The sequence below is a fragment of the Engystomops pustulosus genome, chromosome 6 (genome assembly GCF_040894005.1).
Source record: "Engystomops pustulosus chromosome 6, aEngPut4.maternal, whole genome shotgun sequence".
Taxonomy (NCBI): domain Eukaryota; kingdom Metazoa; phylum Chordata; class Amphibia; order Anura; family Leptodactylidae; genus Engystomops; species Engystomops pustulosus.
This window is the reverse complement of record NC_092416.1, coordinates 166,468,899-166,482,056: the sequence shown is the minus strand read 5'-3', so window position 1 is coordinate 166,482,056 and position 13,158 is coordinate 166,468,899. Positions and strand designations below refer to the sequence as shown.

At 43.3% G+C, this 13,158-nt stretch overlaps 14 non-coding genes across 14 annotated transcripts; all 14 read left to right on the top strand.

The window, feature by feature from the left end:
• The first annotated feature begins 685 nt into the window (after nucleotides 1–685).
• On the top strand, nucleotides 686–758 carry TRNAV-CAC (transfer RNA valine (anticodon CAC)). Its single transcript has one exon. It is a non-coding gene; the product is annotated as a tRNA-Val (tRNA).
• A 985-nt stretch (nucleotides 759–1,743) lies between these two features.
• TRNAV-AAC (transfer RNA valine (anticodon AAC)) lies at nucleotides 1,744–1,816 on the top strand. Its single transcript has one exon. It is a non-coding gene; the product is annotated as a tRNA-Val (tRNA).
• A 545-nt stretch (nucleotides 1,817–2,361) lies between these two features.
• On the top strand, nucleotides 2,362–2,434 carry TRNAV-CAC (transfer RNA valine (anticodon CAC)). Its single transcript has one exon. It is a non-coding gene; the product is annotated as a tRNA-Val (tRNA).
• Nucleotides 2,435–3,199: 765 nt separating this feature from the next.
• On the top strand, nucleotides 3,200–3,272 carry TRNAV-CAC (transfer RNA valine (anticodon CAC)). Its single transcript has one exon. It is a non-coding gene; the product is annotated as a tRNA-Val (tRNA).
• Nucleotides 3,273–4,038: 766 nt separating this feature from the next.
• On the top strand, nucleotides 4,039–4,111 carry TRNAV-CAC (transfer RNA valine (anticodon CAC)). Its single transcript has one exon. It is a non-coding gene; the product is annotated as a tRNA-Val (tRNA).
• Nucleotides 4,112–5,484: 1,373 nt separating this feature from the next.
• TRNAV-CAC (transfer RNA valine (anticodon CAC)) lies at nucleotides 5,485–5,557 on the top strand. The gene has a single exon. It is a non-coding gene; the product is annotated as a tRNA-Val (tRNA).
• A 985-nt stretch (nucleotides 5,558–6,542) lies between these two features.
• On the top strand, nucleotides 6,543–6,615 carry TRNAV-AAC (transfer RNA valine (anticodon AAC)). The gene has a single exon. It is a non-coding gene; the product is annotated as a tRNA-Val (tRNA).
• A 545-nt stretch (nucleotides 6,616–7,160) lies between these two features.
• TRNAV-CAC (transfer RNA valine (anticodon CAC)) lies at nucleotides 7,161–7,233 on the top strand. The gene has a single exon. It is a non-coding gene; the product is annotated as a tRNA-Val (tRNA).
• A 2,442-nt stretch (nucleotides 7,234–9,675) lies between these two features.
• TRNAV-CAC (transfer RNA valine (anticodon CAC)) lies at nucleotides 9,676–9,748 on the top strand. The gene has a single exon. It is a non-coding gene; the product is annotated as a tRNA-Val (tRNA).
• A 146-nt stretch (nucleotides 9,749–9,894) lies between these two features.
• On the top strand, nucleotides 9,895–9,967 carry TRNAV-AAC (transfer RNA valine (anticodon AAC)). Its single transcript has one exon. It is a non-coding gene; the product is annotated as a tRNA-Val (tRNA).
• Nucleotides 9,968–10,514: 547 nt separating this feature from the next.
• TRNAV-CAC (transfer RNA valine (anticodon CAC)) lies at nucleotides 10,515–10,587 on the top strand. Its single transcript has one exon. It is a non-coding gene; the product is annotated as a tRNA-Val (tRNA).
• A 985-nt stretch (nucleotides 10,588–11,572) lies between these two features.
• TRNAV-AAC (transfer RNA valine (anticodon AAC)) lies at nucleotides 11,573–11,645 on the top strand. Its single transcript has one exon. It is a non-coding gene; the product is annotated as a tRNA-Val (tRNA).
• Nucleotides 11,646–12,192: 547 nt separating this feature from the next.
• TRNAV-CAC (transfer RNA valine (anticodon CAC)) lies at nucleotides 12,193–12,265 on the top strand. Its single transcript has one exon. It is a non-coding gene; the product is annotated as a tRNA-Val (tRNA).
• Nucleotides 12,266–12,411: 146 nt separating this feature from the next.
• Nucleotides 12,412–12,484, top strand: TRNAV-AAC (transfer RNA valine (anticodon AAC)). Its single transcript has one exon. It is a non-coding gene; the product is annotated as a tRNA-Val (tRNA).
• The last annotated feature ends 674 nt before the right edge of the window (nucleotides 12,485–13,158 follow it).

Here is a 13,158-nt window from a genome sequence, read left to right as displayed (position 1 = left end):
TTCCTCGCGTTGGTTTATAAATTTGGTTTTGTTTGCGTCTAAAGACCAGTTGAGGTGTTTTCATCGGGTTTCTGTAGTGTAGTGGTTATCACGTTCGCGTCACACGCGAAAGGTTCCTGGTTCGAAACCGGGCAGAAACAAGAGACTGTCTCTTTTTTTTTAAGGAATCGGAAAGAAAAATCTTGTTTCGTCGTGTCTTTCCTGCCACGGTAGATGCCACTAATAACTGCCACTAAGAGTTTGCTTCATATGCAAAAGAACCTGATTTAAACAGAACAGAAAATGACGCAGGGGTTGCTTTTGCTATGGGGCAGTAACAAAATATTCCCGAGTGACATTCACTTTTAGATGACGAGAGAAGAAAGCCCTTGCATTTCTCTTTACATTAGTTTTGTTTGCCTGTAAGGACGGCTTCAGTTTTTTAAACAGTTTTTCAAGAGTAGGGGTTTTCACTTTTGCCTAACGCGTGAAAGTCCCTGTTTGAAAACCGTTGAGTTTCTGTAGTGAAGTGGACATCACATTTGCCACAATTGTCAACGGTGCCCAGTTCGAGACAAGGTGGGAGTGTCGTTTGGAACCAATCAGAAACGCGTTTTGCGACTTTTGAATGACTCAACATTCCTCGCGTTGGTTTATAAATTTGGTTTTGTTTGCGTCTAAAGACCAGTTGAGGTGTTTTCATCGGGTTTCTGTAGTGTAGTGGTTATCACGTTCGCCTCACACGCGAAAGGTCCCCGGTTCGAAACCGGGCAGAAACATGAGATGTTCTACTTTTGAAGACACAAGAGAGAGAAATCTTTTTTCATTGTGTCTTTTCCTCCAAAGTAGCTGCCAGTTATTACTGCGCTCAGTGTTCTCCATCTAGTCTGCTGTACTCAAAGGTCTAGAAGTGAGCAGTCAACGTGTTTCTGTAGTGTAGTGGTTATCACGTTCGCCTAACACGCGAAAAGTCCCCGGTTCGAAACCGGGCGGAAACAAGAGACTGTCTCTTTTTTTTTAAGGAATCGGAAAGAAAAATCTTGTTTCGTCGTGTCTTTCCCGCCACGGTAGATGCCACTCATACCTGCCACTAAGAGTTTGCTTCATATGCAAAAGAACCACTGATTTAAACAGAACAGAAAATGACGCAGGGGTTGCTTTTGCTATGGGGCAGTAACAAAATATTCCCGAGTGACATTCACTTTTAGATGACGAGAGAAGAAAGCCCTTGCATTTCTCTTTACATTAGTTTTGTTTGCCTGTAAGGACGGCTTCAGTTTTTTAAACAGTTTTTCAAGAGTAGGGGTTTTCACTTTTGCCTAACGCGTGAAAGTCCCTGTTTGAAAACCGTTGAGTTTCTGTAGTGAAGTGGACATCACATTTGCCACAATTGTCGACGGTGCCCAGTTCGAGACAAGGTGGGAGTGTCGTTTGGAACCAATCAGAAACGCGTTTTGCGACTTTTGAATGACTCAACATTCCTCGCGTTGGTTTATAAATTTGGTTTTGTTTGCGTCTAAAGACCAGTTGAGGTGTTTTCATCGGGTTTCTGTAGTGTAGTGGTTATCACGTTCGCCTCACTCGCGAAAGGTCCCCGGTTTGAAACCGGGCAGAAACATGAGATGTTCTTCTTTTGAAGACACAAGAGAGAGAAATCTTTTTTCATTGTGTCTTTTCCTCCAAAGTAGCTGCCAGTTATTACTGCGCTCAGTGTTCTCCATCTAGTCTGCTGTACTCAAAGGTCTAGAAGTGAGCAGTCAACGTGTTTCTGTAGTGTAGTGGTTATCACGTTCGCCTAACACGCGAAAGGTCCCCGGTTCGAAACCGGGCAGAAACAAGAGACTGTCTCTTTTTTTTTAAGGAATCGGAAAGAAAAATCTTGTTTCGTCGTGTCTTTCCTGCCACGGTAGATGCCACTCATACCTGCCACTAAGAGTTTGCTTCATATGCAAAAGAACCTGATTTAAACAGAACAGAAAATGACGCAGGGGTTGCTTTTGCTATGGGGCAGTAACAAAATATTCCCGAGTGACATTCACTTTTAGATGACGAGAGAAGAAAGCCCTTGCATTTCTCTTTACATTAGTTTTGTTTGCCTGTAAGGACGGCTTCAGTTTTTTAAACAGTTTTTCAAGAGTAGGGGTTTTCACTTTTGCCTAACGCGTGAAAGTCCCTGTTTGAAAACCGTTGAGTTTCTGTAGTGAAGTGGACATCACATTTGCCACAATTGTCGACGGTGCCCAGTTCGAGACAAGGTGGGAGTGTCGTTTGGAACCAATCAGAAACGCGTTTTGCGACTTTTGAATGACTCAACATTCCTCGCGTTGGTTTATAAATTTGGTTTTGTTTGCGTCTAAAGACCAGTTGCGGTGTTTTCATCTGGTTTCTGTAGTGTAGTGGTTATCACGTTCGCCTCACACGCGAAAGGTCCCCGGTTCGAAACCGGGCAGAAACATGAGATGTTCTACTTTTGAAGACACAAGAGAGAGAAATCTTTTTTCATTGTGTCTTTTCCTCCAAAGTAGCTGCCAGTTATTACTGCGCTCAGTGTTCTCCATCTAGTCTGCTGTACTCAAAGGTCTAGAAGTGAGCAGTCAACGTGTTTCTGTAGTGTAGTGGTTATCACGTTCGCCTAATACGCGAAAGGTCCCCGGTTCGAAACCGTGCAGAAACAAGAGACTGTCTCTTTTTTTTAAGGAATCGGAAAGAAAAATCTTGTTTCGTCGTGTCTTTCCCGCCACGGTAGATGCCACTCATACCTGCCACTAAGAGTTTGCTTCATATGCAAAAGAACCACTGATTTAAACAGAACAGAAAATGACGCAGGGGTTGCTTTTGCTATGGGGCAGTAACAAAATATTCCCGAGTGACATTCACTTTTAGATGACGAGAGAAGAAAGCCCTTGCATTTCTCTTTACATTAGTTTTGTTTGCCTGTAAGGACGGCTTCAGTTTTTTAAACAGTTTTTCAAGAGTAGGGGTTTTCACTTTTGCCTAACGCGTGAAAGTCCCTGTTTGAAAACCGTTGAGTTTCTGTAGTGAAGTGGACATCACATTTGCCACAATTGTCGACGGTGCCCAGTTCGAGACAAGGTGGGAGTGTCGTTTGGAACCAATCAGAAACGCGTTTTGCGACTTTTGAATGACTCAACATTCCTCGCGTTGGTTTATAAATTTGGTTTTGTTTGCGTCTAAAGACCAGTTGAGGTGTTTTCATCGGGTTTCTGTAGTGTAGTGGTTATCACGTTCGCCTCACACGCGAAAGGTCCCCGGTTCGAAACCGGGCAGAAACATGAGATGTTCTACTTTTGAAGACACAAGAGAGAGAAATCTTTTTTCATTGTGTCTTTTCCTCCAAAGTAGCTGCCAGTTATTACTGCGCTCAGTGTTCTCCATCTAGTCTGCTGTACTCAAAGGTCTAGAAGAGAGCAGTCAACGTGTTTCTGTAGTGTAGTGGTTATCACGTTCGCCTAACACGCGAAAGGTCCCCGGATTGAAACCGGGCAGAAACAAGAGACTGTCTCTTTTTTTTTAAGGAATCGGAAAGAAAAATCTTGTTTCGTCGTGTCTTTCCCGCCACGGTAGATGCCACTCATACCTGCCACTAAGAGTTTGCTTCATATGCAAAAGAACCACTGATTTAAACAGAACAGAAAATGACGCAGGGGTTGCTTTTGCTATGGGGCAGTAACAAAATATTCCCGAGTGACATTCACTTTTAGATGACGAGAGAAGAAAGCCCTTGCATTTCTCTTTACATTAGTTTTGTTTGCCTGTAAGGACGGCTTCAGTTTTTTAAACAGTTTTTCAAGAGTAGGGGTTTTCACTTTTGCCTAACGCGTGAAAGTCCCTGTTTGAAAACCGTTGAGTTTCTGTAGTGAAGTGGACATCACATTTGCCACAATTGTCGACGGTGCCCAGTTCGAGACAAGGTGGGAGTGTCGTTTGGAACCAATCAGAAACGCGTTTTGCGACTTTTGAATGACTCAACATTCCTCGCGTTGGTTTATAAATTTGGTTTTGTTTGCGTCTAAAGACCAGTTGAGGTGTTTTCATCGGGTTTCTGTAGTGTAGTGGTTATCACGTTCGCCTCACACGCGAAAGGTCCCCGGTTCGAAACCGGGCAGAAACATGAGATGTTCTACTTTTGAAGACACAAGAGAGAGAAATCTTTTTTCATTGTGTCTTTTCCTCCAAAGTAGCTGCCAGTTATTACTGCGCTCAGTGTTCTCCATCTCGTCTGCTGTACTCAAAGGTCTAGAAGTGAGCAGTCAACGTGTTTCTGTAGTGTAGTGGTTATCACGTTCGCCTAATACGCGAAAGGTCCCTTGTTCGAAACCGGGCAGAAACAAGAGACTGTCTCTTTTTTTTAAGGAATCGGAAAGAAAAATCTTGTTTCGTCGTGTCTTTCCCGCCACGGTAGATGCCACTCATACCTGCCACTAAGAGTTTGCTTCATATGCAAAAGAACCACTGATTTAAACAGAACAGAAAATGACGCAGGGGTTGCTTTTGCTATGGGGCAGTAACAAAATATTCCCGAGTGACATTCACTTTTAGATGACGAGAGAAGAAAGCCCTTGCATTTCTCTTTACATTAGTTTTGTTTGCCTGTAAGGACGGCTTCAGTTTTTTAAACAGTTTTTCAAGAGTAGGGGTTTTCACTTTTGCCTAACGCGTGAAAGTCCCTGTTTGAAAACCGTTGAGTTTCTGTAGTGAAGTGGACATCACATTTGCCACAATTGTCGACGGTGCCCAGTTCGAGACAAGGTGGGAGTGTCGTTTGGAACCAATCAGAAACGCGTTTTGCGACTTTTGAATGACTCAACATTCCTCGCGTTGGTTTATAAATTTGGTTTTGTTTGCGTCTAAAGACCAGTTGAGGTGTTTTCATCGGGTTTCTGTAGTGTAGTGGTTATCACGTTCGCCTCACACGCAAAAGGTCCCCGGTTCGAAACCGGGCAGAAACAAGAGACTGTCTCTTTTTTTTTAAGGAATCGGAAAGAAAAATCTTGTTTCGTCGTGTCTTTCCTGCCACGGTAGATGCCACTCATAACTGCCACTAAGAGTTTGCTTCATATGCAAAAGAACCTGATTTAAACAGAACAGAAAATGACGCAGGGGTTGCTTTTGCTATGGGGCAGTAACAAAATATTCCCGAGTGACATTCACTTTTAGATGACGAGAGAAGAAAGCCCTTGCATTTCTCTTTACATTAGTTTTGTTTGCCTGTAAGGACGGCTTCAGTTTTTTAAACAGTTTTTCAAGAGTAGGGGTTTTCACTTTTGCCTAACGCGTGAAAGTCCCTGTTTGAAAACCGTTGAGTTTCTGTAGTGAAGTGGACATCACATTTGCCACAATTGTCAACGGTGCCCAGTTCGAGACAAGGTGGGAGTGTCGTTTGGAACCAATCAGAAACGCGTTTTGCGACTTTTGAATGACTCAACATTCCTCGCGTTGGTTTATAAATTTGGTTTTGTTTGCGTCTAAAGACCAGTTCATCGGGTTTCTGTAGTGTAGTGGTTATCACGTTCGCCTCACACGCGAAAGGTCCCTGGTTCGAAACCGGGCAGAAACATGAGATGTTCTACTTTTGAAGACACAAGAGAGAGAAATCTTTTTTCATTGTGTCTTTTCCTCCAAAGTAGCTGCCAGTTATTACTGCGCTCAGTGTTCTCCATCTAGTCTGCTGTACTCAAAGGTCTAGAAGTGAGCAGTCAACGTGTTTCTGTAGTGTAGTGGTTATCACGTTCGCCTAACACGCGAAAAGTCCCCGGTTCGAAACCGGGCGGAAACAAGAGACTGTCTCTTTTTTTTTAAGGAATCGGAAAGAAAAATCTTGTTTCGTCGTGTCTTTCCCGCCACGGTAGATGCCACTCATACCTGCCACTAAGAGTTTGCTTCATATGCAAAAGAACCACTGATTTAAACAGAACAGAAAATGACGCAGGGGTTGCTTTTGCTATGGGGCAGTAACAAAATATTCCCGAGTGACATTCACTTTTAGATGACGAGAGAAGAAAGCCCTTGCATTTCTCTTTACATTAGTTTTGTTTGCCTGTAAGGACGGCTTCAGTTTTTTAAACAGTTTTTCAAGAGTAGGGGTTTTCACTTTTGCCTAACGCGTGAAAGTCCCTGTTTGAAAACCGTTGAGTTTCTGTAGTGAAGTGGACATCACATTTGCCACAATTGTCGACGGTGCCCAGTTCGAGACAAGGTGGGAGTGTCGTTTGGAACCAATCAGAAACGCGTTTTGCGACTTTTGAATGACTCAACATTCCTCGCGTTGGTTTATAAATTTGGTTTTGTTTGCGTCTAAAGACCAGTTGAGGTGTTTTCATCGGGTTTCTGTAGTGTAGTGGTTATCACGTTCGCCTCACTCGCGAAAGGTCCCCGGTTTGAAACCGGGCAGAAACATGAGATGTTCTTCTTTTGAAGACACAAGAGAGAGAAATCTTTTTTCATTGTGTCTTTTCCTCCAAAGTAGCTGCCAGTTATTTCTGCGCTCAGTGTTCTCCATCTAGTCTGCTGTACTCAAAGGTCTAGAAGTGAGCAGTCAACGTGTTTCTGTAGTGTAGTGGTTATCACGTTCGCCTAACACGCGAAAGGTCCCCGGTTCGAAACCGGGCAGAAACAAGAGACTGTCTCTTTTATTTTAAGGAATCGGAAAGAAAAATCTTGTTTCGTCGTGTCTTTCCTGCCACGGTAGATGCCACTCATACCTGCCACTAAGAGTTTGCTTCATATGCAAAAGAACCTGATTTAAACAGAACAGAAAATGACGCAGGGGTTGCTTTTGCTATGGGGCAGTAACAAAATATTCCCGAGTGACATTCACTTTTAGATGACGAGAGAAGAAAGCCCTTGCATTTCTCTTTACATTAGTTTTGTTTGCCTGTAAGGACGGCTTCAGTTTTTTAAACAGTTTTTCAAGAGTAGGGGTTTTCACTTTTGCCTAACGCGTGAAAGTCCCTGTTTGAAAACCGTTGAGTTTCTGTAGTGAAGTGGACATCACATTTGCCACAATTGTCGACGGTGCCCAGTTCGAGACAAGGTGGGAGTGTCGTTTGGAACCAATCAGAAACGCGTTTTGCGACTTTTGAATGACTCAACATTCCTCGCGTTGGTTTATAAATTTGGTTTTGTTTGCGTCTAAAGACCAGTTGCGGTGTTTTCATCGGGTTTCTGTAGTGTAGTGGTTATCACGTTCGCCTCACACGCGAAAGGTCCCCGGTTCGAAACCGGGCAGAAACATGAGATGTTCTACTTTTGAAGACACAAGAGAGAGAAATCTTTTTTCATTGTGTCTTTTCCTCCAAAGTAGCTGCCAGTTATTACTGCGCTCAGTGTTCTCCATCTAGTCTGCTGTACTCAAAGGTCTAGAAGAGAGCAGTCAACTTGTTTCTGTAGTGTAGTGGTTATCACGTTCGCCTAACACGCGAAAGGTCCCCGGATCGAAACCGGGCAGAAACAAGAGACTGTCTCTTTTTTTTTAAGGAATCGGAAAGAAAAATCTTGTTTCGTCGTGTCTTTCCCGCCACGGTAGATGCCGCTCATACCTGCCACTAAGAGTTTGCTTCATATGCAAAAGAACCACTGATTTAAACAGAACAGAAAATGACGCAGGGGTTGCTTTTGCTATGGGGCAGTAACAAAATATTCCCGAGTGACATTCACTTTTAGATGACGAGAGAAGAAAGCCCTTGCATTTCTCTTTACATTAGTTTTGTTTGCCTGTAAGGACGGCTTCAGTTTTTTAAACAGTTTTTCAAGAGTAGGGGTTTTCACTTTTGCCTAACGCGTGAAAGTCCCTGTTTGAAAACCGTTGAGTTTCTGTAGTGAAGTGGACATCACATTTGCCACAATTGTCGACGGTGCCCAGTTCGAGACAAGGTGGGAGTGTCGTTTGGAACCAATCAGAAACGCGTTTTGCGACTTTTGAATGACTCAACATTCCTCGCGTTGGTTTATAAATTTGGTTTTGTTTGCGTCTAAAGACCAGTTGAGGTGTTTTCATCGGGTTTCTGTAGTGTAGTGGTTATCACGTTCGCCTCACACGCGAAAGGTCCCCGTTTCGAAACCGGGCAGAAACATGAGATGTTCTACTTTTGAAGACACAAGAGAGAGAAATCTTTTTTCATTGTGTCTTTTCCTCCAAAGTAGCTGCCAGTTATTACTGTGCTCAGTGTTCTCCATCTAGTCTGCTGTACTCAAAGGTCTAGAAGTGAGCAGTCAACGTGTTTCTGTAGTGTAGTGGTTATCACGTTCGCCTAACACGCGAAAGGTCCCCGGATCGAAACCGGGCAGAAACAAGAGACTGTCTCTTTTTTTTTAAGGAATCGGAAAGAAAAATCTTGTTTCGTCGTGTCTTTCCCGCCACGGTAGATGCCACTCATACCTGCCACTAAGAGTTTGCTTCATATGCAAAAGAACCACTGATTTAAACAGAACAGAAAATGACGCAGGGGTTGCTTTTGCTATGGGGCAGTAACAAAATATTCCCGAGTGACATTCACTTTTAGATGACGAGAGAAGAAAGCCCTTGCATTTCTCTTTACATTAGTTTTGTTTGCCTGTAAGGACGGCTTCAGTTTTTTAAACAGTTTTTCAAGAGTAGGGGTTTTCACTTTTGCCTAACGCGTGAAAGTCCCTGTTTGAAAACCGTTGAGTTTCTGTAGTGAAGTGGACATCACATTTGCCACAATTGTCGACGGTGCCCAGTTCGAGACAAGGTGGGAGTGTCGTTTGGAACCAATCAGAAACGCGTTTTGCGACTTTTGAATGACTCAACATTCCTCGCGTTGGTTTATAAATTTGGTTTTGTTTGCGTCTAAAGACCAGTTGAGGTGTTTTCATCGGGTTTCTGTAGTGTAGTGATTATCACGTTCGCCTCACACGCGAAAGGTCCCCGGTTTGAAACCGGGCAGAAACATGAGATGTTCTTCTTTTGAAGACACAAGAGAGAGAAATCTTTTTTCATTGTGTCTTTTCCTCCAAAGTAGCTGCCAGTTACTACTGCGCTCAGTGTTCTCCATCTAGTCTGCTGTACTCAAAGGTCTAGAAGTGAGCAGTCAACGTGTTTCTGTAGTGTAGTGGTTATCACGTTCGCCTAACACGCGAAAGGTCCCCGTTTCGAAACCGGGCAGAAACAAGAGACTGTCTCTTTTTTTTTAAGGAATCGGAAAGAAAAATCTTGTTTCGTCGTGTCTTTCCTGCCACGGTAGATGCCACTCATACCTGCCACTAAGAGTTTGCTTCATATGCAAAAGAACCTGATTTAAACAGAACAGAAAATGACGCAGGGGTTGCTTTTGCTATGGGGCAGTAACAAAATATTCCCGAGTGACATTCACTTTTAGATGACGAGAGAAGAAAGCCCTTGCATTTCTCTTTACATTAGTTTTGTTTGCCTGTAAGGACGGCTTCAGTTTTTTAAACAGTTTTTCAAGAGTAGGGGTTTTCACTTTTGCCTAACGCGTGAAAGTCCCTGTTTGAAAACCGTTGAGTTTCTGTAGTGAAGTGGACATCACATTTGCCACAATTGTCAACGGTGCCCAGTTCGAGACAAGGTGGGAGTGTCGTTTGGAACCAATCAGAAACGCGTTTTGCGACTTTTGAATGACTCAACATTCCTCGCGTTGGTTTATAAATTTGGTTTTGTTTGCGTCTAAAGACCAGTTGAGGTGTTTTCATCGGGTTTCTGTAGTGTAGTGGTTATCACGTTCGCCTCACACGCGAAAGGTCCCCGGTTCGAAACCGGGCAGAAACATGAGATGTTCTACTTTTGAAGACACAAGAGAGAGAAAACTTTTTTCATTGTGTCTTTTCCTCCAAAGTAGCTGCCAGTTATTACTGCGCTCAGTGTTCTCCATCTAGTCTGCTGTACTCAAAGGTCTAGAAGTGAGCAGTCAACGTGTTTCTGTAGTGTAGTGGTTATCACGTTCGCCTAACACGCGAAAGGTCCCCGGTTCGAAACCGGGCAGAAACAAGAGACTGTCTCTTTTTTTTTAAGGAATCGGAAAGAAAAATCTTGTTTCGTCGTGTCTTTCCCGCCACGGTAGATGCCACTCATACCTGCCACTAAGAGTTTGCTTCATATGCAAAAGAACCACTGATTTAAACAGAACAGAAAATGACGCAGGGGTTGCTTTTGCTATGGGGCAGTAACAAAATATTCCCGAGTGACATTCACTTTTAGATGACGAGAGAAGAAAGCCCTTGCATTTCTTTTTACATTAGTTTTGTTTGCCTGTAAGGACGGCTTCAGTTTTTTAAACAGTTTTTCAAGAGTAGGGGTTTTCACTTTTGCCTAACGCGTGAAAGTCCCTGTTTGAAAACCGTTGAGTTTCTGTAGTGAAGTGGACATCACATTTGCCACAATTGTCGACGGTGCCCAGTTCGAGACAAGGTGGGAGTGTCGTTTGGAACCAATCAGAAACGCGTTTTGCGACTTTTGAATGACTCAACATTCCTCGCGTTGGTATATAAATTTGGTTTTGTTTGCGTCTAAAGACCAGTTGAGGTGTTTTCATCGGGTTTCTGTAGTGTAGTGGTTATCACGTTCGCCTCACACGCGAAAGGTCCCCGGTTCGAAACCGGGCAGAAACATGAGATGTTCTATTTTTGAAGACACAAGAGAGAGAAATCTTTTTTCATTGTGTCTTTTCCTCCAAAGTAGCTGCCAGTTATTACTGCGCTCAGTGTTCTCCATCTAGTCTGCTGTACTCAAAGGTCTAGAAGTGAGCAGTCAACGTGTTTCTGTAGTGTAGTGGTTATCACGTTCGCCTAACACGCGAAAGGTCCCCGGATCGAAACCGGGCAGAAACAAGAGACTGTCTCTTTTTTTTTAAGGAATCGGAAAGAAAAATCTTGTTTCGTCGTGTCTTTCCCGCCACGGTAGATGCCACTCATACCTGCCACTAAGAGTTTGCTTCATATGCAAAAGAAACACTGATTTAAACAGAACAGAAAATGACGCAGGGGTTGCTTTTGCTATGGGGCAGTAACAAAATATTCCCGAGTGACATTCACTTTTAGATGACGAGAGAAGAAAGCCCTTGCATTTCTCTTTACATTAGTTTTGTTTGCCTGTAAGGACGGCTTCAGTTTTTTAAACAGTTTTTCAAGAGTAGGGGTTTTCACTTTTGCCTAACGCGTGAAAGTCCCTGTTTGAAAACCGTTGAGTTTCTGTAGTGAAGTGGACATCACATTTGCCACAATTGTCGACGGTGCCCAGTTCGAGACAAGGTGGGAGTGTCGTTTGGAACCAATCAGAAACGCGTTTTGCGACTTTTGAATGACTCAACATTCCTCGCGTTGGTTTATAAATTTGGTTTTGTTTGCGTCTAAAGACCAGTTGAGGTGCTTTCATCGGGTTTCTGTAGTGTAGTGGTTATCACGTTCGCCTCACACGCGAAAGGTCCCCGGTTCGAAACTGTGCAGAAACATGAGATGTTCTACTTTTGAAGACACAAGAGAGAGAAATCTTTTTTCATTGTGTCTTTTCCTCCAAAGTAGCTGCCAGTTATTACTGCGCTCAGTGTTCTCCATCTAGTCTGCTGTACTCAAAGGTCTAGAAGTGAGCAGTCAACGTGTTTCTGTAGTGTAGTGGTTATCACGTTCGCCTAACACGCGAAAGGTCCCCGGTTCGAAACCGGGCAGAAACAAGAGACTGTCTCTTTTTTTTTAAGGAATCGGAAAGAAAAATCTTGTTTCGTCGTGTCTTTCCCGCCACGGTAGATGCCACTCATACCTGCCACTAAGAGTTTGCTTCATATGCAAAAGAACCACTGATTTAAACAGAACAGAAAATGACGCAGGGGTTGCTTTTGCTATGGGGCAGTAACAAAATATTCCCGAGTGACATTCACTTTTAGATGACGAGAGAAGAAAGCCCTTGCATTTCTCTTTACATTAGTTTTGTTTGCCTGTAAGGACGGCTTCAGTTTTTTAAACAGTTTTTCAAGAGTAGGGGTTTTCACTTTTGCCTAACGCGTGAAAGTCCCTGTTTGAAAACCGTTGAGTTTCTGTAGTGAAGTGGACATCACATTTGCCACAATTGTCGACGGTGCCCAGTTCGAGACAAGGTGGGAGTGTCGTTTGGAACCAATCAGAAACGCGTTTTGCGACTTTTGAATGACTCAACATTCCTCGCGTTGGTTTATAAATTTGGTTTTGTTTGCGTCTAAAGACCAGTTGAGGTGTTTTCATCGGGTTTCTGTAGTGTAGTGGTTATCACGTTCGCCTCACACGCGAAAGGTCCCCGGTTCGAAACCGGGCAGAAACATGAGATGTTCTATTTTTGAAGACACAAGAGAGAGAAATCTTTTTTCATTGTGTCTTTTCCTCCAAAGTAGCTGCCAGTTATTACTGCGCTCAGTGTTCTCCATCTAGTCTGCTGTACTCAAAGGTCTAGAAGTGAGCAGTCAACGTGTTTCTGTAGTGTAGTGGTTATCACGTTCGCCTAACACGCGAAAGGTCCCCGGTTCGAAACCGGGCAGAAACAAGAGACTGTCTCTTTTTTTTTAAGGAATCGGAAAGAAAAATCTTGTTTCGTCGTGTCTTTCCCGCCACGGTAGATGCCACTCATACCTGCCACTAAGAGTTTGCTTCATATGCAAAAGAACCACTGATTTAAACAGAACAGAAAATGACGCAGGGGTTGCTTTTGCTATGGGGCAGTAACAAAATATTCCCGAGTGACATTCACTTTTAGATGACGAGAGAAGAAAGCCCTTGCATTTCTCTTTACATTAGTTTTGTTTGCCTGTAAGGACGGCTTCAGTTTTTTAAACAGTTTTTCAAGAGTAGGGGTTTTCACTTTTGCCTAACGCGTGAAAGTCCCTGTTTGAAAACCGTTGAGTTTCTGTAGTGAAGTGGACATCACATTTGCCACAATTGTCGACGGTGCCCAGTTCGAGACAAGGTGGGAGTGTCGTTTGGAACCAATCAGAAACGCGTTTTGCGACTTTTGAATGACTCAACATTCCTCGCGTTGGTATATAAATTTGGTTTTGTTTGCGTCTAAAGACCAGTTGAGGTGTTTTCATCGGGTTTCTGTAGTGTAGTGGTTATCATGTTCGCCTCACACGCGAAAGGTCCCCGGTTCGAAACCGGGCAGAAACATGAGATGTTCTATTTTTGAAGACACAAGAGAGAGAAATCTTTTTTCATTGTGTC